At 41.8% G+C, this 9,583-nt stretch overlaps 2 non-coding genes across 2 annotated transcripts; both read right to left on the minus strand.

Annotated features, from left to right (window-relative positions):
* Positions 1-3,457: 3,457 nt before the first annotated feature.
* Positions 3,458-3,542, minus strand: TRNAR-UCU (transfer RNA arginine (anticodon UCU)). Its single transcript is given in 2 exon segments — positions 3,458-3,493; positions 3,506-3,542. It is a non-coding gene; the product is annotated as a tRNA-Arg (tRNA).
* A 4,796-nt stretch (positions 3,543-8,338) lies between these two features.
* On the minus strand, positions 8,339-8,423 carry TRNAR-UCU (transfer RNA arginine (anticodon UCU)). Its single transcript is given in 2 exon segments — positions 8,339-8,374; positions 8,387-8,423. It is a non-coding gene; the product is annotated as a tRNA-Arg (tRNA).
* Between the last annotated feature and the right edge of the window lie 1,160 nt (positions 8,424-9,583).

A 9,583-nucleotide genomic window follows, 5' to 3' on the forward strand; every position in this document is an offset into this window, starting at 1 on the left:
TCTGTACATACTGCTCACTGTCATACCCTCCACACTCCTTTTCTGTACATACTGCCCACTGTCATATCCTCCACGCTCTTCTCCTGTACATACTGCCCACTGTCACATCCTCCACGCTCTTCTCCTGTACATACTGCCCACTGTCTTACCCTCCACACTCGTCTCTTGTACATACTGCTCAGTATCATACCGCCCACACTCCTCTCCTGTACATACTGCCCACTGTCATACCCTTCACACTCCTCTCCTGTACATACTGCTCACTTTCATAAACTCCTCTACTGTACATAGTGCCGGCTGTCATACCCTTCACACTCCTCTCCTGTGCATACTGCCCACTATCATACCTTCCACACTCCTCTCCTGTACATACTGCCCACTGGCATACCCTCCACACTCCTCACCTGCACATACTGCCCACTGTCATACCCTCCACACTCCTCTCCTGTACATAGTGCACACTGTTATACCCTCCACATTCCTCTCCCTCACCTGCACATACTTCCCACTTTTATACCATCCATACTCCTCCCCTATGCCTCTTACCCACAAAAAACGTTCTTTAAAATTATATTGAATATCCTCAATGTTACCAGCTCTAAAACTGGCACACTTTTGTTAGTTCAACTAAAGGAAATCTTCTCAGTCCTCATATTTGAGCTGCCCATTATTAGTATTCATTTAATTTTGTGATTACTACTGTGATGTATAGAGGAACATAGGGGATGTCAGCTACTGTAAATATACCACTGGTAAAAAAAAAAGTGGCATTGCCCAAGGGCCACTGGGTAAGTAGGGGGCCCCATGAGAAGCTCCTGGGATCCTGTGATATTAAAGCGGTAGTAATCTTCGATAACATTACTACTTTTTAGAGGCCCTGAGGTAGGTTATGCCATAATGTACTAGAATGCACAGCATATTAGCACATTAAGGTACACTTACCTGTCAGACTGAGCCCTCCAGTGCTGCGCTGTAATCAATCCGGCGGGTCCCAGGCGATTCCATCTTCACCTGGTCTTCCTTCCGGGCTCTGTGCCTTCAGTCACTTGCCTTGGCTGGGCTGTGTTGATGTCAATCCCAAGAATGCTCATGCGCATCCACTCTCTCTCTAATCCTCCCTCCATTACCCCTCACCCCTCTCTCATCACCTTTCTCTCTCTCTCATCCTCCCTCTCTCTATTTAATTTAATTTGTTATAACAAAAAATTGTTTACATTTTTATTTATTTATTTATTTTTATAAAAAGCCCCACCAAAATCCTCAGCACCAGGCCCATGATGTTCTTAATCCGGCCCTGCTAAAAGGGTAGAGAAGATTAAAGATAATATTAAAAGAATGAAGACACTAGAAGCTAGAAAAAGATTGGGTGGGTAAGGGGGGAGTAAATTGTGGTCTTAAATATGAATGATAATAAAGAGGGGAAGGGAAAATTGCTGTCTGATGTCAATACCTATAAATTATTAGGGAGGATTCAACTGTGAAGAATATAAATGAGTTTTTAAAAAAAATCTAATAAAGTAGGGAAAGGGGTTGGGGATTTTGGATAAGAAGGAGAATTAGGTATTTAGTACCACTTTCTCCTAAAATCCCTACTTCCTCGAGTGCATGAAAATGAGCAACAACCTATTGTAATTGATATAGGAGCTCTCTCTGCCAGGATGAGGGACTGACCTGATACTATGATTTATGCATGTGAACAAAAAGTAACTCTGGTAAGACTTGAACCCACAACCTTTGAATTACTACATTTACTAGAAGTCCAATGTGCTATCCATTGGGCCACAGAGCCAACCTGAAGTATTGAGGGTCACACACTGTACTCCCTTCATTATTGTTCTGTTATTTTTATAGCACAAATGATCAAAAACATTTTTGGCCAGAGTTCAGCTTAAAAACTTCTATAGCATGTTGTTGAGGGGGGGGGGGATTGGAGAAAGCAAAGTATAAGCAGAATAAACTTCAGCTTTAAAGATGATATTAAACAATATGCCATAATCTTCTCTGTAGCTTTCTTTTTTTCTTTTGTACGTAGCCTTCTCTTGATATTGCATTGATAGCTTCTATATGTGTGTCCTGTCATTTATTTCTATACATTATCTCATACAGTCCTTATATTTTTTTACATAGAGGCCAGGCGGGCGGGGGGAAATCACTTTTCTGCACTATTCTTTCACCAGGCAGTTAAAAAATATATTTTTTTATTTTCTAAAAAATGTTCTTGACATTTTAAAGCCAATAACCAAAAATATAACCACCCACTTTGTAACTAAGTTTTTGAATTGCCTATGTTTACTCAAACTGGAACTTCACCCAAAAGTTCTGCTCTTCCACCTCCCCCCTCCTCCTTTATGCTTGGCACTTCATTTTTTGACAGATACTCGCTCCCCCACTTCCAGTCAGATTGCTGTGGCAAGCTGAGAAAAAGTTCAGTCCCTGTCCCTCCCCCAAAGCTTTCTGGTACACATCACAATTCCCGGAAGACTGCGGGACCATTCACAAACCACAGCGCAGCTCGCGCATGCACAGTTGGAAGCCAGCTGTGAAGCTGCAAGGCTTCATTGCCGGTTTTGCCTAGTCAAGATGTTGGTTCCTGGACCCAAAGCTGTTTTAACAATTGGCTCAGGTGAGGACAGTGCTGGATCCAGGGGCAGGTAAGTGAGAAAGCGCAAAAAGTAAAGCGACTGTTAACATCACATTGCATCAAATTTTATGGTAGCGCAATAGCGTACAGTTTGGTGGCCGCAAAAGTGCTCATTTTGCTGGAAGCCTTTGGGGTGCCATGAAAAATGAATGGCACCCCATTGTGTCTAACAGAGGACAATGCGCAAAACACTTGTAGAAATTCCCATTTTGCGCACCACAAGTGGTGTAAATGAGCCCTTATATACATAGTTGGTAAGCCTGAAAAAAGACAGAAGTCCATCAAGTCCAGCCTGTGTGTGTGTTTTTATGTTAATAATACATTGTATACCCATGTATGTTGTGGTCGTTTAGGTGCCAATCGAATCGTTTTTTTTTAATTATCGATGTTCCCTGCTGAAACCACTGCTTGTGGAAGAGAATTCCACATCCTTACTGCTCTTACAGTAAAGAACCCTCTACACAGTTTAAGGTTAAACCGCTTCTCTTCTAATTTTAGTGTATGGCCGCGTTTTTTTTTAATTCCCTTGCGTGGAAAAGTTTTATCCCTATTGCGGAGTCACCAGTACAGTATTTGTACATTGAAGTCATATCCCCTCTCAAGAATCTCTTCTCCAGAGAGAATAATTCAATGCTTGCAGTCTTTCCTCATAACTGAGATCCTCCAGTCCCTTTATTAGCTTTGTTGCACTTCTCTGGACCCTCTCCAGTTCATCCTTCCTGAGGACTATTTCTGAGATCTGGACGGCATACTCCAGATGCGGCCAGCCCAGAGTTTTGTATGGTAGGAGAATTATGAATATGTGTTACCAAAAAGAGACTCTGGTGGGACTCGAACCCACAACCTTTGAATTGCTACACTTTCTAGAAGTCCAATGCGCTATCCATTGCGCCACAGAGCCACATCTGTAATGGGCCCCTCATAGCTGAGCCTTTTGGAGCTGCCCGAACAGTGCCCTGTCCCTTGGAGCTCTTCCATCTAATGGAATAGGATGACCAGTTCCTCCACTCCTCTGCGACCTGCCTCTGGATAACATTTTGCCTTGCTGATGTTGTACCTCTCTCTAACTTTCCTCCTCAGCTATATCTGGCACCCTCTTCAACTCCGGAACCAACTTGGCAGTAGTCTACAGTTGCAGTTATATCTGCACCAATTGGTTTTCCAAGCCAAACCTTCCTCCATGCTCCTACTGCTGCTTTCCTCTTCAACCTCATATGCAGTTTATTGCTACTCATCATCTTGCATCAAGTGGCTGATATTGTGCTGAAATAACTCGGCTGACTCCTCTAAGTCAGTTGCGAGGCAATGTCAAGAGTACACGTGGTTGAGAAGGCATAACAAGATGCTGATGACTATTTTATTATCCTCTCCTGTCTCCTAGGCTCAGAATAACTTGAAGGCTTGATTAACCACTCTACCACGTCCTCCACGTGATCTAGGGGTATAGCACGCCCACAGCCTCTGGATGCTGCACCTAGACCACTACCTTGACTTGTGGCTACAGATGTTGCTCACCCCCTGACAACTACTTCTGCCTCTCCCCTTGCGCCTTATGGCATGATGTTGTTAACATGGAGCTTATTCCAGAATTTTTACTTGGCAGCTATGGCAAGAGATTTATGTGGGAGAGGTGGTGCATTGGGTGCACTGCAAACTGTAGCGCTTTTATGGACTAAACTGCACCACAATAATATGCTGTGCTCCACATATTATTGTACATTCTACTATAAAGCGATACATGTGCAGTTGTACATGCTTATAAAGTATATACATATATAATGAAATACCTGACATTTGTACATTAATTCAAATGGAAACAAACATTTGAACATATTCCGAAAAAAAAAGCCATTAGGTTTATATTTAATAAAGTGATGTTTGAAACAGAACATTGCAACATTTTTTGCTATCATTGATGTTTTTTATATGATACTGCATAATATGCAAGTCCTTAGCAAGACAGCAAAGTGAATGTTTCTGTGGTGTGCTTAGTAAGGCGACTGTACAGTACTAGCAAGATATAACACGTGTGAGTTCTATTTCCAATAACAGTATGCTTCTGAATAATGTTCAAAGAGTTTGAGCTTGCATGGGGAAAGAACTAAGCCATGTATAATATATGTAATTCTCGAGCCTTCCATAAGTGTCATGCCTTATTTGTCCCAAGATCCACCTCTTATAGTACTATTATTTGTAAAGCACTTTATTGTGGTTCTATGATAAAGCTGTTACAACACATCAGCATAGCAGGTGAAAGTGAACATTACAACTGACATGTTTGGCATAGAATACTTACAAAAATGGCGTGGACTTAAAAAAAAAAAAAAAAGAAAAGAAAGTTTATTGATTTAGTTTGATCAGAATAGACATTGGGTCTGTGGAGCCATACGTTTTAAAATAAATTGCACTTATGCTGCGTACACACGAGCGGACTTTACGGCAGACTTTGCCCGGCGGACGGGATTTGGTCGGACAATTCGATCGTGTGTGGGCTCCAGCGGACTTTGTTTTCTCAAAAGTTGGACGGACTTAGATTTGAAACATGTTTTAAATTAATCCGTCGAAATCGAGTCCGGTCGAAAAGTCCGCCGTCTGTATGCTAGTTCAACGGACATAAAGCCACGCTAGGGCAGCTATTGGCTACTGGCTATGAACTTCCTTGTTTTAGTCCGGTCGTACGTCATCACGTACGAATTCGACAGACTTTGGTGGATTGTGTGTAGGCAAGTCTGTTCATTCGGAAAGTCTGTCGTAAAGTACGTCGAAAAGTCCGCCGGGCAAAGTCTGCCATAAAGTCCGCTTGTGTGTACGCGGCATAAGGGTGCAGACCTAAAACTTTACATCCAACACATTTCCAGAGATTTCATGCTGTGTTTCCTTGTACTGGCCATTAGATCTCTGCTGTGTCCTATCCTGACGTAGGCAGTAGAACAGGTGAGTGTCTTCTATGTCAGGTAACTTCTAATTGTATATTTTAAAAGGTGACTTTAGATTTGCTGTAAAGAAAACTTGTCCTTGGAGTGTTACAGCCCATGAAGTATTTTGGTCATCTAGTTTAGGCTTTGCAGCCTTGTTTTTTACACGGGTTAGGGTGTTGTTAACCAAACACCTAGCTTCAAATCTGGAGGACCAGGATATGCCTTTTTGTCTGGGCCATCACCAGAGACGTTCCCAGCATTGGTGGAAAAACTTAATGCTGCATAGTTCTCAGGATTATTTGACTACAGTATTATTTTCCTATGTATATGTTCGACTCAAACTATCCTCCACAGAACATGTGTCTGTGTGAGATTCTTGATGTAATATATATAATTTCTGCCACAGTAACAGAGGTCAACAGGGGGAAGAATAACTTCAAAATGATGATATTAGTGACAGGGAAAATTCACCAGGGTAATTCTTGGATAGAATTGTGTCCTATTATTAGTGTCAGGGGAATTAGTGAGAGGAATGGTGCCCCATCTGTGTCAGTGGGAGGAAATTGTTGGTGTCATTGGGGTAAATTATTGATTCAGTGTGGGGGTCAATGGGATTAGGAAACATTCCAGCATTACTGTTCGCTGGTCACTTACTTACCTTTGTATGTGCCACATCTCCTTTTCTGCTCCTCTTGATTTGAAGCTAGAACTATGCAGACACCACTGGGTAGGAGTTTGCTCCACCAAAAAATTCTAGGGCACAGACAATATTTTCACAGTGAGAGGATTTCCCATGTAATGATATGTTACTATTATGCTTTATGATGACACATGCATTTTAGCTCATTCCGTCACACACATTATTATTTAAGGTACTTATATAGCACCGTCAATTTACACGGCACTTTATATATACATTGTACATTCACATTGGTCCCTGCCCTCAAGAAGCTTACAAATCTAAGGTTCCTAACCCACATTCATATACTAGGGCCAATTTAGATAGAAGCCAATTAACCTACCAGCATGTCTTTGGAGTGTGGGAGGAAACTGGAGTACCCCCACACAGGCAGAGGGAGAACATGCAACCTCCAGGCAGGTAGCGTTGTGGTTGGGATTCAAACCAGCAACCCCTTTTTACTGCTAGGTGAGAATGCTAACCACTACACCACTGTGACATTAAAATGTAAATGTTTTAATGGGGTCTTAGAGGAGTTTTTCTTTAATGGCAAGACCATGTGCCTTATTTGTCCCACGGCTAACCCCGTTAGGCTAGGTTCACATCTTTGTATTTTCGTTTTCATTTGTTTAATATGTTTTATTTGCATGCTTTTTTAATGCATTTTCATGCATCCTGTGTTTTTTCATGTTGGCCGGTTTTTACTATTTAGGCTTCTACCAGAGGTTGAAAATGCAAAAATAAATAAATAAATAAATAAAAAAGCATCATACATGCATTGTCATGGATAATTATTGACTTCCATGGAACTGAAAATGCATGAAAGCCTTTATGAACTATTTTCAAAATGTGTTTTAGCTCATTCCGTTCTGTTTAAATGCAAACAGTGTCAGTGATACAATAAGAAGATCACATAATCTGGGTATGGTGTTCTGTCAATCACCATGATGTAGTAGAGGGGTGAACACAACACAATATTATGATTAGATCCTAGGCTGCATTTTAGCTCCTTTCTCATTGCAAAATAAGGGCATCAACATGCAGGTTTTTTGATTTTGGCTTATTGGAAGACTATCTTGATTTTCAACATGGGAGCAATTTCCATGTAACGACGTGACCAAAACAGAACTCTGGTGGGACTCAAACCCACAAATGTTGAATTGCTAGAGAGCCTAGAAGTCCAATGCACAATCCATTGTGCCACAGAGCCAGATCCTTCCTTGTTTGTGTAATAACTTTGTTTGTGTAATAACTTATACCACTTACATTGCTTGTAAGCACTTTTGCTAAAGGAAGTTTTAGCTGTGTTACAGCCTATAAAGTATATCAGCATCCTTGCTTAAGCTATGCAACCTTTTTTGTATTACTTAGTTGCGTTTTGTCAGTTAATTGAACAGTTACCTGAATTATTCGACTGGAGGGTGACAAAACCAGACCAACCCTTTCTGTAATGCCAGGAAAACTAGAACACTGTCTAAATACTTACAGTGAGGGAAAAAAGTATTTGATCCCCTGCTGGTTTTGTAAGTTTGCCTACTGACAAAGAAATGATCAGTCTATAATTTTAATGGTAGGTGTTTTCTAACAGTGAGAGACGGAACAACAACAAAAATATCCAGAAAAACACATTTCAAAAAAGTTTTAAATTGATTTGCATTTTAATGAGTGAAATAAGTATTTGATACCCAATCTGCAAGATTTCTGTCTCCCAGGTGTTTTCTATACAGGTAACAAGCTGACATCAGTAGCACTCTCTTAAAGGGAGAGCTCCAAATCTCAGATTGGTACCTGTATAAAAGACACCTGTCCACAGAAGCAATTATTCAGATTCCAATCTCTCCACCATGGCCAAGACCAGAGAGCTGTCCAAGGATGTCAGGGACAAGATTGTAGACCTACACAAGGCTGGAATGGGCTACAAGACCATTGCAAGCAGCTTGGTGAAAGGGTGACAACAATTATTCGCCAATGGAACAAATACAAAATAACTATCAACCTACTCAGTCTGGGGCTCCATGCAAGGGAGGACAACATACTCCAGATGTGGCTGGCCCAGAGTCTTGTATGGTGGGAGAATTATGAATATGTGTTACCAAAAATTGACTCTGGTGGAACTCGAACCCACAACCTTTGAATTACTACACTTTCTAGAAGTCCAATGCGCTATCCATTGCACCACAGAGCCACATTTTCAGCTTGTTCCTCATAGCTGAGCCTTTTGGAGCTTCCAAAACAGTGCCCAGTCCCATGGAGCTCTTCCATCTAATGGAATAGGATGACCAGTTCCTCCACTCCTCTGCGACCTGCCTCTGGATAACACCTTGCCTTGCTGATGTTGTACCTCTCTCTCACGTTCCTCCTCAGCTATATCTGGCACCCTCCTCAACTCCAGAGCCAACTTGGCAGTAGGCTACAGTTGCAGGTATATCTGCACCAATTGGTTTTCCAAGCCAAACCTTCCTCCATGCTCCTACTGGTTTCCTCTTCAACCTCATATGCAGTTTTTTGCTACTCATTGTCTTGCATCAAATGGCTGATATTGTGCTGAAATAACTCGGCTGACTCCTCTATGTCAGTTGTGAGGCAATGTCAAGAGTAACCGTGGTTGAGAAGGCATAACTAGATGCTGATGAAGGTTTTATCATCCTCTCCTGTCTCCTAGGCTCAGAATAACTTGAAGGCTTGATTAGCCACTCTACCATGTCCTCCAAGTGATCTAGGGGTATAGCATGCCCACAGCCTCTGGATGCTGCACCTTGACCACTACCTTGACTTGTGGCTACAGATGTTGCTCACCCTTTGACAACTACTTCTGCCTCTGCCCTTGCGCCTTATGGCATGATGTTGTTAACATGGGGCTTATTCTATAATTTTTATTTGGCAGCTATGGCAAGAGATTTATGTGGGAGAGGTGGTGCATTGGGTGCACTGCAAACTGTAGCGCTTTTATGGACTAAACTGCACCACAATAATATGCTGTGCTCCACATATTATTGTACATTCTACTATAAACCGATACATGTGCAGTTGTACATGTTTATACAGTATGTACACATATATAATGAAATACCTCAGACATTTGTACATTAATTCAAATGGAAACAAACATTTGAACATATTCCGAAAAAAAAGCCATTAGGTTTATTTTTAATAAAGTGATGTTTGAAACAGAACATTACAACATTTATGGCTCTCTCTGGTGGCGTGGCTCCCTGTCTGGTGGTGCAGGTACAGCGTGGCTCTCTCTTTGGTGGTGCGGGAAAAGCGTGGCTCTCTCTGGTGGCGTGGCTCCCTGTCTGGTGGTGCAGGTACAGCGTGGCTCTCTCTATGGTGGTGCGGGTACAG

This window comes from Aquarana catesbeiana, linkage group LG04 (genome assembly GCF_042186555.1).
Source record: "Aquarana catesbeiana isolate 2022-GZ linkage group LG04, ASM4218655v1, whole genome shotgun sequence".
NCBI classification, from domain to species: domain Eukaryota; kingdom Metazoa; phylum Chordata; class Amphibia; order Anura; family Ranidae; genus Aquarana; species Aquarana catesbeiana.